This window comes from Engystomops pustulosus, chromosome 7 (genome assembly GCF_040894005.1).
Source record: "Engystomops pustulosus chromosome 7, aEngPut4.maternal, whole genome shotgun sequence".
Lineage (NCBI taxonomy): Eukaryota > Metazoa > Chordata > Amphibia > Anura > Leptodactylidae > Engystomops > Engystomops pustulosus.
In genome coordinates this window covers 870,404-888,786 of record NC_092417.1, presented here as the reverse complement: position 1 = coordinate 888,786, position 18,383 = coordinate 870,404, and positions in this window count along the sequence as shown.

Genomic DNA, 18,383 nt, shown 5'->3' with positions numbered 1-18,383 from the left:
ACTGTATTACATTTATTACTGACTGCTCCACATTTATTACTGACTGCTCCACATTTATTACTGACTGCTCCACATTTATTACTGACTGCATCACATTTATTACTGACTGCATCACATTTATTATTGACTACTTCACATTTATTACTGACTGTATCACATTTATTACTGACTGTATCACATTTATTACTTACTGCTCCACATTTATTACTGACTGCTCCACATTTTTTTACTGACTGCTCCACATTTATAACTGACTGTATCACATTTATTACAGACTGCTCCACATTTATTACTGACTGCATCAAAATTATTACTGACTACATCACATTTATTACTGACTGCTCCACATTTATTACTGACTGTATCACATTTATTACCGACTGCTCCACATTTATTACTGGCTGTATCACATTTATTACTGACTGCTAAACATTTATTACTGACTGCATCACATTTATTATTGACTACTTCACATTTATTACTGACTGCTCCACATTTATTACTGACTGCATCACATTTATTACTGACTGTATCACATTTATTACTGACTGTATCACATTTATTACTGACTGCTCCACATTTATTACTGACTGTATCACATTTATTACTGACTGCTCCACATTTATTACTGACTGCATCACATTTATTACTAACTACATCACATTTATTTTTGACTGCTCCACATTTATTACTGACTGTATCACATTTATTACTGACTGCTCCACATTTATTACTGACTGTATCACATTTATTACTGACTGCTCCACATTTATTACTGACTGTATCACATTTATTACTGACTGCTCCAAATTTTTTCTGACTGCTCCACATTTATTACTGACTGTATCACATTTATTACTGACTGCTTCTCATTTATTACTGACTGCTCCACATTTATTACTGACTGTATCACATTTATTACTGACTGCATCACATTTATTACTGACTGCTCCACATTTATTACTGACTGTATCACATTTATTACTGACTGCTCCACATTTATTACTGACTGCTCCAAATTTTTTCTGACTGCTCCACATTTATTACTGACTGTATCACATTTATTACTGACTGTATCACATTTATTACTGACTGCTCCACATTTATTACTGACTGTATCACATTTATTACTGACTGCTCCACATTTATTACTGACTACATCACATTTATTACTGACTGTATCACATTTATTACTGACTGCTTCACATTTATTACTGACTGCTCCACATTTATTACTGACTGTATCACATTTATTACTGACTGCATAACATTTATTACTGACTGCTCCACATTTATTACTGACTGCATCACATTTATTACTGACTGTATCACATTTATTACTGACTGCTCCACATTTATTACTGACTGCTCCACATTTATTACTGACTGCTCCACATTTATTACTGACTACATCACATTTATTACTGAGTGCTACACATTTATTACTGACTGTATCACATTTATTACTGACTGCTCCACATTTATTACTGACTGTATCACATTTATTAATGACTGCTTCACATTTATTACTGACTGCTCCACATTTATTACTGACTGCTTCACATTTATTACTGACTGCTCCACATTTATTACTGACTGTATCACATTTATTACTGACTGCTCCACATTTATTACTGACTACATCACATTTATTACTGACTGCTACACATTTATTACTGACTACATCACATTTATTACTGACTGCTCCACATTTATTACTGACTGTATCACATTTATTACTGACTGCTCCACTTTTATTACTGACTGTATCACATTTATTACTGACTGCTCCAAATTTTTTCTGACTGCTCCACATATATTACTGACTGTATCACATTTATTACTGACTGCTTCACATTTATTACTGACTACATCACATTTATTACTGACTGTATCACATTTATTACTGACTGTATCACATTTATTACTGACTGCTTCACATTTATTACTGACTGTATCACATTTATTACTGACTGCTTCACATTTATTACTGACTACATCACATTTATTACTGACTGTATCACATTTATTACTGACTGTATCACATTTATTACTGACTGTATCACATTTATTACTGACTGCTCCAAATTTATTACTGACTGTATCACATTTATTACTGACTTCTCCACATGTATTACTGACTGTATCACTTTTATTACTGACTGCTCCACATTTATTACTGACTGCTCCACATTTATTACTTACTGCTCCACTTTTTTTACTGACTGCTTCACATTTATTACTGACTACTTCACATTTATTACTGACTGCATCACATTTATTACTGACTGTATCACATTTATTACTGACTGCTCCACATTTATTACTGACTGCATCACATTTATTACTGACTGCATCACATTTATTATTGACTACTTCACATTTATTACTGACTGCTCCACATTTATTACTGACTGCATCACATTTATTACTGACTGCATAACATTTATTACTGACTGTAACACATTTATTACTGACTGTATTACATTTATTACTGACTGCTCCACATTTATTACTGACTGCTCCACATTTATTACTGACTGTATTACATTTATTACTGACTGCTCCACATTTATTACTGACTGCTCCACATTTATTACTGACTGCATCACATTTATTACTGACTGCATCACATTTATTATTGACTACTTCACATTTATTACTGACTGTATCACATTTATTACTGACTGTATCACATTTATTACTTACTGCTCCACATTTATTACTGACTGCTCCACATTTTTTTACTGACTGCTCCACATTTATAACTGACTGTATCACATTTATTACAGACTGCTCCACATTTATTACTGACTGCATCAAAATTATTACTGACTACATCACATTTATTACTGACTGCTCCACATTTATTACTGACTGTATCACATTTATTACCGACTGCTCCACATTTATTACTGGCTGTATCACATTTATTACTGACTGCTAAACATTTATTACTGACTGCATCACATTTATTATTGACTACTTCACATTTATTACTGACTGCTCCACATTTATTACTGACTGCATCACATTTATTACTGACTGTATCACATTTATTACTGACTGTATCACATTTATTACTGACTGCTCCACATTTATTACTGACTGTATCACATTTATTACTGACTGCTCCACATTTATTACTGACTGCATCACATTTATTACTAACTACATCACATTTATTTTTGACTGCTCCACATTTATTACTGACTGTATCACATTTATTACTGACTGCTCCACATTTATTACTGACTGTATCACATTTATTACTGACTGCTCCACATTTATTACTGACTGTATCACATTTATTACTGACTGCTCCAAATTTTTTCTGACTGCTCCACATTTATTACTGACTGTATCACATTTATTACTGACTGCTTCTCATTTATTACTGACTGCTCCACATTTATTACTGACTGTATCACATTTATTACTGACTGCATCACATTTATTACTGACTGCTCCACATTTATTACTGACTGTATCACATTTATTACTGACTGCTCCACATTTATTACTGACTGCTCCAAATTTTTTCTGACTGCTCCACATTTATTACTGACTGTATCACATTTATTACTGACTGTATCACATTTATTACTGACTGCTCCACATTTATTACTGACTGTATCACATTTATTACTGACTGCTCCACATTTATTACTGACTACATCACATTTATTACTGACTGTATCACATTTATTACTGACTGCTTCACATTTATTACTGACTGCTCCACATTTATTACTAACTGTTTCACATTTATTACTGACTGCATCACATTTATTACTAACTGCAACACATTTATTACTGACTGCTCCACATTTATTACTGACTGCTCCACATTTATAACTGACTACATTACATTTATTACTGACTGCTCCAAATTTATTACTGACTGTATCATATTTATTACTGACTGCTCCACATGTATTACTGACTGTATCACTTTTATTACTGACTGCTCCACATTTATTACTTACTGCTCCATTTTTCTTACTGACTGCATCACATTTATTACTTACTGCATCACATTTATTACTGACTGTATCACATTTATTACTGACTGCATAACATTTATTACTGACTGCTCCACATTTATTACTGACTGCATCACATTTATTACTGACTGTATCACATTTATTATTGACTACTTCACATTTATTACTGACTGCTCCACATTTATTACTGACTGCATCACATTTATTATTGACTACTTCACATTTATTACTGACTGCTCCACATTTATTACTGACTGCTCCACATTTATTACTGACTGCTCCACATTTATTACTGACTGTGTCACATTTATTACTGACTGCTACACATTTATTACTGACTGCATCACATTTATTACTGACTGCTCCTAATTTATTACTGACTACATCACATTTATTACTGAGTGCTACACATTTATTACTGACTGTATCACATTTATTACTGACTGCTCCACATTTATTACTGACTGTATCACATTTATTACTGACTGCTCCACATTTAATACTGACTGTATTACATTTATTACTGACTGCTCCACATTTATTACTGACTGTATCACATTTATTACTGACTGCTCCACATTTATTACTTACTGCATCACATTTATTACTGACTGCATCACATATATTACTTACTGTATCACATTTATTATTGACTACTTCACATTTATTACTGACTGCTCCACATTTATTACTAACTGCATCACATTTATTACTGACTGCTCCACATTTATTACTGACTGTATCACATTTATTACTGACTGCTCTACATTTATTACTGAATGCTTCACATTTATTACTGACTGCTCCACATTTATTACTGACTGTATCACATTTAGTACTGACTGCTCCACATTTATTACTGACGGCATCACATTTATTACTGACTGCTCCACATTTATGACTGACTGTATCACATTTATTACTGACTGCTCCACATTTATTACACGCTGCTCCACATCTATTACTGACTGCTCCACATTTATTACTGACTGCTCCACATTTATTACTGACTGTATCACATTTAGTACTGACAGCTCCAATTTTTTTCTGACTGCTTCACATATATTACTGACTGTATCACATTTATTACTGACTGCATCACATTTATTACTGACTGCTCCTAATTTATTACTGACTGCTCCACATTTATTACTGACTGCTCCACATTTATTACTGACTGCATCACATTTATTACTGACTGCTCCACATTTATTACTGACTGCATCACATTTATTACTGACTGCATCACATTTATTACTGACTGCTTCACATTTATTACTGACTGCTCCACATTTATTACTGACTACTCCCCATTTATTACTGACTGCATCACATTTATTACTGACTGCTCCACATTTATTACTGACTGCATCACATTTAATACTGACTGCTCCACATTTATTACTGACTGCATCACATTAATTAATGACTGCTCCAAATTTATTACTGACTGCATCACATTTATTACTGACTGCTCCACATTTTTTACTGACTGCTCCACATTTATTACTGACTGTATCACATTTATTACTGACTGCTCCACATTTATTACTGACTGCTCCACATTTATTACTGACTGTATCACATTTATTACTGACTGCTTCACATTTATTACTGACTGCTCCACATTTATTACTGACTGTTTCACATTTATTACTGACTGTATCACATTTATTACTGACTGCTCCACATTTATTACTGACTGCTCCACATTTATTATTGACTGCATCACATTTTTCAATGAATGCTTCACATTTATTACTGACTGCTCCACATTTATTACTGACTGCATCACATTTTTTACTGACTGCTCCACATTTTTTACTGACTGCTCCACATTTATTACTGACTGTATTACATTTATTAATGACTGCTCCACATTTATTACTGACTGTATCACATTTATTACTGACTGCTCCACATTTATTACTGACTGCTCCACATTTATTACTGGCTGTATCACATTTATTACTGACTGCTTGACATTTATTACTGACTGCTCCACATTTATTACTGACTGCTCCACATTTATTACTGACTGCATCACATTTATTAATGACTGCTCCACATTTATTACTGACTGCATCACATTTATTAATGACTGCTTCACATTTATTACTGACTGCTCTAAATTTATTACTGACTGGATCACATTTATTACTGACTGCTCCACATTTTTTACTGACTGCTCCACATTTTTTACTGACTGCTCCACATTTATTACTGACTGTATCACATTTATTACTGACTGCTCCACATTTATTACTGACTGCTCCACCTTTATTACTGACTGTATCACATTTATTACTGACTGCTCCACATTTATTACTGACTGCTCCACATTTATTACTGGCTATATCACATTTATTACTGACTGCTTCACATTTATTACTGACTGCTTCACATTTATTACTGACTATATCACATTTATTACTGACTGCTTCACATTTATTACTGACTGCTCCACATTTATTACTGACTGTATCACATTTATTACTGACTGCATCACATTTATTACTGACTGCTCCACATTTATTACTGACTGTATCACATTTATTCTTGACTGCTCCACATTTAATACTGACTGCTCCACATTTATTACTGACTGCATCACATTTATTAATGACTGCTTCACATTTATTACTGACTGCTCCAAATTTATTACTGACTGTATCACATTTATTACTGACTGCTCCACATTTATTACTGACTGTATCACATTTATTCCTGACTGCTCCACATTTAATACTGACTGCTCCACATTTATTACTGACTGCATCACATTTATTCCTGACTGCTCCACATTTAATACTGACTGCTCCACATTTATTACTGACTGCATCACATTTATTAATGACTGCTTCCCATTTATTACTGACTGCTCCAAATTTATTACTGACTGTATCACATTTATTACTGACTGCTCTACATTTATTACTGACTGTATCACATTTATTCCTGACTGCTCCACATTTATTACTCACTGCTCCACATTTATTACTGACTGCTCCACATATATTACTGACTGAATCACATTTATTACTGACTGCTCCACATTTATTACTGACTGCTTCACATTTATTACTGACTACATCACATCTATTAATGACTGTATCACTTTTATTACTGACTGCTCCACATTTTTTACTGACTGTATCACATTTATTACTGACTGCTCCACATTTATTACTGACTGTATCACATTTATTACTGACTGCTCCAAATTTTTTCTGACTGCTCCACATATTTTACTGACTGCATCACATTTATTACTGACTGCTCCACATTTATTACTGACTGTATCACATTTATTACTGACTGCTCCACATTTATTACTGACTGCTCCACATTTTTTACTGACTGCTCCACATTTATTACTGACTGTATCACATTTATTACTGACTGCTCCACATTTATTACTGACTGCTCCACATTTATTACTAACTGCATCACATTTATTACTGACTGCTCCACATTTATTACTGACTGCTCCACATTTATTACTGACTGTATCACATTTATTACTGACTGCATCACATTTATTACTGAATGCATTACATTTATTACTGACTGCTCCACATTTATTACTTACTGCATCACATTTATTACTGACTGCTCCACATATATTACTGACTGTATCACATTCATTACTGACTGCTCCACATTTATTACTGACTGCTCCACATTTATTACTGACTGCTCCACATATATTACTGACTGTATCACATTTATTACTGACTGCTCCACATTTATTACTGACTGCTTCACATTTATTACTGACTGCATCACATTTATTACTGACTGCTCCACATTTATTACTGACTGAAACACATTTATTACTGACTGCTCCACATTTATTACTGACTGCTCCACATTCATTACTGACTGTATCACATTCATTACTGACTGCTCCACATTTATTACTGACTGCTCCACATTTATTACTGACTGCTTCACATTTATTACTGACTGCTTCACATTCATTACTGACTGTATCACATTCATTACTGACTGCTCCACATTTATTACTGACTGCTTCACATTTATTACTGACTGCTTCACATTTATTACTGAATACTTCACATCTATTAATGACTGTATCACTTTTATTACTGACTGCTCCACATTTTTTACTGACTGCTCCACATTTATTACTGACTGTATCACATTTATTACTGACTGCTCCACATTTATTACTGACTGCTCCAAATTTATTACTGACTGTATCACATTTATTACTGACTGCTCCACATTTATTACTGACTGCTCCACATTTATTACTGACTGTAACACATTTATTACTTACTGCTCCACATTTATTACTGACTGTAACACATTTATTACTGACTGCTACACATTTATTACTGACTGCTCCACATTTATTACTGACTGCTTCACATTTATTACTGACTGCTCCACATTTATTACTGACTGCATCACATTTATTACTGACTGCTCCACATTTATTCCTGACTGTATCACATTTATTACTGACTGTTCCACATTTATTACTGACTTCTTCACAGTTATTACTGACTGCTCCAAATTTATCACTGGCTGTATCACATTTATTACTAACTGCATCACATTTATTACTGACTGCTCCAAATTTATTACTGACTGCTCCACATTTATTACTGACTGTATCACATTTATTACTGACTGCTCCACATTTATTACTGACTGTTTCACATTTATTACTAACTGCATCACATTTATTATTGACTGCTCCACATTTATTACTGACTGCTCCACATTTATTACTGACTGCTCCACATTTATTACTGGCTGTATCACATTTATTACTGACTGCTCCACATTTATTACTGACTGCTCCACATTTATTACTGGCTGTATCACATTTATTACTGACTGCTCTACATTTATTACTGACTGCTCCACATTTATTACTGACTGCTCCACATTTATTACTGACTGCTCCACATTTACTACTGGCTGTATCACATTTATTACTGACTGCTCCACATTTATTACTGACTGTATCACATTTATTACTGACTGCTCCAAATTTTTTCTGACTGCTCCACATATATTACTGACTGCTCCACATTTACTACTGGCTGTATCACATTTATTACTGACTGCTCCACATTTATTACTTACTGCATCACATTTATTACTGACTGCTCCACATTTATTACTGACTGCTCCACATTTATTACTGACTGCATCACATTTATTATTGACTGCTCCACATTTATTACTGACTGCTCCACATTTATTACTGACTGCTCCACATTTATTACTGGCTGTATCACATTTATTACTGACTGCTCCACATTTATTACTGAATGCTCCACATTTATTACTGGCTGTATCACATTTATTACTGACTGCTCTACATTTATTACTGACTGCTCCACATTTATTACTCACTGCTCCACATTTATTACTGGCTGTATCACATTTATTACTGACTGCTCCACATTTATTACTGACTGCTCCACATTTATTACTGGCTGTATCACATTTATTACTGACTGCTCTACATTTATTACTGACTGCTCCACATTTATTACTGACTGCTCCACATTTATTACTGACTGCTCCACATTTACTACTGGCTGTATCACATTTATTACTGACTGCTCCACATTTATTACTGACTGCATCACATTTATTACTGACTGCTCCACATTTATTACTGACTGCGTCACATTTATTACTGACTGCTCCACATTTATTACTGACTGCTCCACATTTATTACTGACTGCTCCACATTTATTACTGGCTGTATCACATTTATTACTGACTGCTCTACATTTATTACTGACTGCTCCACATTTACTACTAACGGCATCACATTTATTACTGACTGTATCACATTTATTACTGACTGCTCTACATTTATTACTGACTGCTCCACATTTATTACTGACGGCTCCACATTTACTACTGGCTGTATCACATTTATTACTGACTGCTCTACATTTATTACTGACTGCTCCACATTTACTACTGGCTGTATCACATTTATTACTGACTGCTCCACATTTATTACTGACTGCTACACATTTACTACTGGCTGTATCACATTTATTACTGACTGCTCTACATTTATTACTGACTGCTCCACATTTTTTTACTGACTGCTCCACATTTATAACTGACTGCTTCACATTTATAACTGACTGCATCACATTTATTAATGACTCTATCACTCAGATTACTGACTGCTCCACATTTTTACTGACTGCTCCACATTTATTACTGGCTGTATCACATTTATTAGTGACTGCTATACATTTATTACTGACTGTATCACATTTATTACTGACTGTATCACATTTATTACTGACTGCTCCACATTTATTACTGACTGCTCCACATTTATTACTGACTGCATCACATTTATTACTGACTGCTCCACATTTATTACTGGCTGTATCACATTTATTAGTGACTGCTACACATTTATTACTGACGGCATCACATTTATTACTGACTGCTACACATTTATTACTGACTACATTACATTTATTACTGACTGCTCCACATTTATTACTGACTGTATCACATTTATTACTGACTGCTCCACATGTATTACTGACTGTATCACATTTATTACTGACTGCTTCACATTTATTACTGACTGTATCACATTTATTACTGACTGCTCCACATTTATTACTGACTGTTCCACATTTATTACTGACTGTATCACATTTATTACTGACTGTATCACATTTATTACTGACTGCTCCACATTTATTACTGACTGTATCACATTTATTACTGACTGCTCCACATTTATTACTGACTGTATCACATTTATTACTGACTGCTCCACATTTATTACTGACTGTATCACATTTATTACTGACTGCTCCAAATTTTTTCTGACTGCTCCACATATTTTACTGACTGCATCACATTTATTACTGACTGCTCCACATTTATTACTGAATGCATCAGATTTATTACTGACTGCTCCACATTTATTACTGACTGCTCCACATTTATTACTAACTGCATCACATTTATTACTGACTGTATCACATTTATTACTGACTGCTACACATTTATTACTGACTACATTGCATTTATTACTGACTGCTCCACATTTATTACTGACTACATCATATTTATTACTGACTGCTCCACTTTTTTTACTGACTGCTTCACATTTATTACTTACTGCATCACATTTATTACTGACTGCTCCACATTTATTACTGACTGCTCCACATTTATTACTGACTGCATCACATTTATTATTGACTGCTCCACATTTATTACTGACTGCTCCACATTTATTACTGACTGCTCCACATTTATTACTGGCTGTATCACATTTATTACTGACTGCTCCACATTTATTACTGAATGCTCCACATTTATTACTGGCTGTATCACATTTATTACTGACTGCTCTACATTTATTACTGACTGCTCCACATTTATTACTGACTGCTCCACATTTATTACTGGCTGTATCACATTTATTACTGACTGCTCCACATTTATTACTGACTGCTCCACATTTATTACTGGCTGTATCACATTTATTACTGACTGCTCTACATTTATTACTGACTGCTCCACATTTATTACTGACTGCTCCACATTTATTACTGACTGCTCCACATTTACTACTGGCTGTATCACATTTATTACTGACTGCTCCACATTTATTACTGACTGTATCACATTTATTACTGACTGCTCCAAATTTTTTCTGACTGCTCCACATATATTACTGACTGCTCCACATTTACTACTGGCTGTATCACATTTATTACTGACTGCTCCACATTTATTACTTACTGCATCACATTTATTACTGACTGCTCCACATTTATTACTGACTGCTCCACATTTACTACTGGCTGTATCACATTTATTACTGACTGCTCCACATTTATTACTGACTGCTCCACATTTATTACTGGCTGTATCACATTTATTACTGACTGCTCTACATTTATTACTGACTGTATCACATTTATTACTGACTGCTCCACATTTATTACTGACTGCTCCACATTTACTGCTGGCTGTATCACATTTATTACTGACTGCTCCACATTTATTACTGACTGCATCACATTTATTACTGACTGCTCCACATTTATTACTGACTGCATCACATTTATTACTGACTGCTCCACATTTATTACTGACTGCTCCACATTTATTACTGACTGCTCCACATTTATTACTGGCTGTATCACATTTATTACTGACTGCTCTACATTTATTACTGACTGCTCCACATTTACTACTAACGGCATCACATTTATTACTGACTGTATCACATTTATTACTGACTGCTCTACATTTATTACTGACTGCTCCACATTTATTACTGACTGCTCCACATTTATTACTGACTGCTCCACATTTACTACTGGCTGTATCACATTTATTACTGACTGCTCCACATTTATTACTGACTGCATCACATTTATTATTGACTACTTCACATTTATTACTGACTGCTCCACATTTATTACTGACTGCTCCACATTTATTACTGGCTGTATCACATTTATTACTGACTGCTCCACATTTATTACTGACTGCTCCACATTTATTACTGGCTGTATCACATTTATTACTGACTGCTCTACATTTATTACTGACTGCTCCACATTTACTACTAACGGCATCACATTTATTACTGACTGTATCACATTTATTACTGACTGTATCACATTAATTACTTACTGCTCCACATTTATTACTTACTGCTCCACTTTTTTTACTAACTGCTTCACATTTATTACTGACTGCTCCACATTTATTACTGACTGCATCACATTTATTACTGACTGTATCACATTTATTATTGACTAATTCACATTTATTACTGACTGCTCCACATTTGTTACTGATTGGTCCACATTTATTACTGACTGCTTCACATTTATTACTGACTGCTCCACATTTATTACTGACTGCATCACATTTATTACTGACTGCTCTACATTTATTACTGACTGCTCCACATTTATTACTGACTGCTCCACATTTATTACTGACGGCTCCACATTTACTACTGGCTGTATCACATTTATTACTGACTGCTCTACATTTATTACTGACTGCTCCACATTTACTACTGGCTGTATCACATTTATTACTGACTGCTCCACATTTATTACTGACTGCTACACATTTACTACTGGCTGTATCACATTTATTACTGACTGCTCTACATTTATTACTGACTGCTCCACATTTTTTTACTGACTGCTCCACATTTATAACTGACTGTATCACATTTATTACAGACTGCTCCACATTTATTACTGACTGCTTCACATTTATTACTGACTGCTTCACATTTATAACTGACTGCATCACATTTATTAATGACTCTATCACTCAGATTACTGACTGCTCCACATTTTTACTGACTGCTCCACATTTATTACTGGCTGTATCACATTTATTAGTTACTGCTATACATTTATTACTGACTGTATCACATTTATTACTGACTGCTCCACATTTATTACTGACTGCTCCACATTTATTACTGACTGCATCACATTTATTACTGACTGCTCCACATTTATTACTGGCTGTATCACATGTATTAGTGACTCCTACACATTTATTACTGACGGCATCACATTTATTACTGACTGCTACACATTTATTACTGACTGCTACACATTTATTACTGACTACATTAAATTTATTACTGACTGCTCCACATTTATTATTGACTGTATCACATTTATTACTGACTGCTCCACATGTATTACTGACTGTATCACATTTATTACTGACTGCTCCACATTTATTACTGACTGTATCACATTTATTACTGGCCGCTCCACATTTATTACTGACTGCTCCACATTTATTACTGACTGCTCCACATTTATTACTGACTGTATCACATTTATTACTGACTGCTCCACTTTTTTTACTGACTGCTTCACATTTATTACTGACTGTATCACATTTAATACTGACTGCTCCACATTTATTACTGACTGTTCCACATTTATTACTGACTGTATCACATTTATTACTGACTGTATCACATTTATTACTGACTGCTCCACATTTATTACTGACTGTATCACATTTATTACTGACTGCTCCACATTTATTACTGACTGTATCACATTTATTACTGACTGCTCCAAATTTTTTCTGACTGCTCCACATATTTTACTGACTGCATCACATTTATTACTGACTGCTCCACATTTATTACTGAATGCATCAGATTTATTACTGACTGCTCAACATTTATTACTGACTGCTCCACATTTATTACTAACTGCATCACATTTATTACTGACTGTATCACATTTATTACTGACTGCTACACATTTATTACTGACTACATTGCATTTATTACTGACTGCTCCACATTTATTACTGACTACATCATATTTATTACTGACTGCTCCACTTTTTTTACTGACTGCTTCCCATTTATTACTGACTGCTCCACATTTATTACTGACTGTATCACATTTATTACTGACTGCTCCACATTTATTACTGACTACATCACATTTATTACTGACTGCTCCACATTTATTACTGACTGCTCCACATTTATTACTGACTGCTCCACATTTATTACTTACTGCTCCACTTTTTTTACTGACTGCTTCACATTTATTACTGACTGCATCACATTTATTACTGACTGTATCACATTTATTACTGGCTGTATCACATTTATTACTGACTGTATTACATTTATTACTGACTGCTTCACATATATTACTGACTGCTCCACATTTATTACTGGCTGTATCACATTTATTACTGACTGCTTCACATTTATTACTGACTGCTCCACATGTATTACTGACTGCTCCACATGTATTACTGACTGCATCACATTTATTACTGACTGCTCCACATTTATTACTGACTGCTCCACATTTATTACTGACTGCTCCACATTTATTACTGACTGTATCACATTTATTACTGACTGCTCCACATTTATTACTGACTGTATCACATTTATTACTGGCTGCTCCACATTTATTACTGACTGCTCCACATTTATTACTTACTGCTCCACTTTTTTTACTGACTGCTTCACATTTATTACTGACTGCATCACATTTATTACTGACTGTATCACATTTATTACTGACTGCTCCACATTTATTACTGACTGCTCCACATTAATTACTGACTGTATCACATTTATTACTGACTGTGTCACATTTATTACTGACTGCTTCAGATATATTACTGACTGCTCCACATTTATTACTGACTGCTCCACATTTATTACTGGCTGTATCACATTTATTACTGATTGCTTCACATTTATTACTGACTGCTCCACATGTATTACTGACTGCATCACATTTATTACTGACTGCTCCACATTTATTACTGACTGCTCCACATTTATTACTGACTGCTCCACATTTATTCCTGACTGCAAGACATTTATTACTGACTGCTCCACATTTATTCCTGACTGCATCACATTTATTACTGACTGCTCCACATTTATTACTGACTGTATCACATTTATTACTGACTGCTCCACATTTATTACTGACTGTATCACATTTATTACTGGCTGCTCCACATTTATTACTGACTGCTCCACATTTATTACTTACTGCTCCACTTTTTTTACTGACTGCTTCACATTTATTACTGACTGCATCACATTTATTACTGACTGTATCACATTTATTACTGACTGTATCACATTTATTACTGACTGCTTCAGATATATTACTGACTGCTCCACATTTATTACTGGCTGTATCTCATTTATTACTGACTGCTTCACATTTATTACTGACTGCTCCACATGTATTACTGACTGCATCACATTTATTACTGACTGCTCCACATTTATTACTGACTGCTCCACATTTATTACTGACTGCTCCACATTTATTCCTGACTGCAAGACATTTATTACTGACTGCTCCACATTTATTCCTGACTGCATCACATTTATTACTGACTGCTCCACATTTATTACTGACTGTATCACATTTATTACTGACTGCTACACATTTATTACTGACTGCATCACATTTATTACTGACTGCTCCACATTTATTACTGATTGTATCACATTTATTACTAACTGCTCCACATTTATTACTAACTGCATCACATTTATTACTGACTGCTCCACCTTTATTACTGACTGTATCACATTTATTACTGACTGCTCCACATTTATTACTGACTGCTCCACATTTATTACTGACTACATTACATTTATTACTGACTGTATCACATTTATTACTGACTGCATCACATTTATTACTGACTGCTCCTAATTTATTACTGACTACATCACATTTATTACTGACTGTATCACATTTATTACTGACTGCTAAACATTTATTACTGACTGTATCACATTTATTCCTGACTGCTCCACATTTATTACTTACTGCTCCACTTTTTTTACTGACTGCTTCACATTTATTACTGACTGCTCCACATTTATTACTGACTGCTCCACATTTATTACTGACGGCATCACATTTATTACTGACTGCTCCACATTTATTACTGACTGCTTCACATTTATTACTGACTGCATCACATTTATTACTGACTGCTTCACATTTATTACTTACTGCATCACATTTATTACTGACTGTATCACATTTATTACTGACTGCATAACATTTATTACTGACTGCATCACATTTATTACTGACTGCTCCACATTTATTACTGACTGCTCCACATTTATTACTGACTGTATCACATTTATTACTGACTACTTCACATTTATTACTGACTGCTCCACATTTATTGCTGACTGCATCACATTTATTACTAACTGCATCACATTTATTACTGACTGCTCCACATTTATTACTGACTGCTCCACATTTATTACTGACTGTATCACATTTATTACTGACTGCTCCACATTTATCACTGGCTGTATCACATTTATTACTGACTGCTCCACATTTATCACTAACTGTATCACATTTATTACTGGCTGCTCCACATTTATTACTGACTGCTCCACATTTATTACTGACTGTATCACATTTATTACTGACTGCATCACATTTATTACTGACTGCTCCACATTTATCACTAACTGTATCACATTTATTACTGGCTGCTCCACATTTATTACTGACTGCTCCACATTTATTACTGACTGTATCACATTTATTACTGACTGCTCCACATTTATTACTGACTGCATCACATTTATTACTGACTGCTCCACATTTATTACTGACTGCATCACATTTATTACTGACTGCTCCACATTTATTACTGACTGCATCACATTTATTACTTACTGCATCACATTTATTACTGACTGTATCACATTTATTATTGACTACTTCACATTTATTACTGACTGCTCCACATTTATTACTAACTGCATCACATTTATTACTGACTGTATCACATTTATTATTGACTACTTCACATTTATTACTGACTGCTCCACATTTATTACTGACTGCATCACATTTATTATTGACTACTTCACATTTATTACTGACTGTATCACATTTATTACTGACTGCTCCACATTTATTACTGACTGTATCACATTTATAACTGACTGTTCCACATTTATTACTGACTGTATCACATTTATTACTAACTGCATCACATTTATTACTGACTGCTCCACATTTATTACTGACTGTATCACATTTATTACTGACTGCTCCAAATTTATTACTGACTGCTCCACATTTATTACTGACTGTATCACATTTATTACTGACTGCTCCACATTTATTACTGACTGCCCCACATTTATTACTGACTGCTCCACATTTATTACTGACTGCATCACATTTATTATTGACTACTTCACATTTATTACTGACTGTATCACATTTATTACTGACTGCTCCACATTTATTACTGACTGTATCACATTTATTACTGACTGTATCACATTTATTACTGACTGTATCACATTTATTACTAACTGCATCACATTTATTACTGACTGCTCCACATTTATTACTGACTGTATCACATTTATTACTGACTGCTCCAAATTTATTACTGACTGCTCCACATTTATTACTGACTGTATCACATTTATTACTGACTGCTCCACATTTATTACTGACTGCCCCACATTTATTACTGACTGCTCCACATTTATTACTGACTGTATCACATTTATTACTGACTGCTCCACATTTATTACTGACTGTATCACATTTATTACTGACTGCTCCACATTTATTACTAACTGCTCCACATTTATTACTGACTGCTCCACATTTATTACTGACTGCTCCACATTTATTACTGACTGCTCCACATTTATTACTGGCTGTATCACATTTATTACTGACTGCTCCACATTTATTACTGACTGTATCACATTTATTACTGACTGCTCCAAATTTTTTCTGACTGCTCCACACATATTA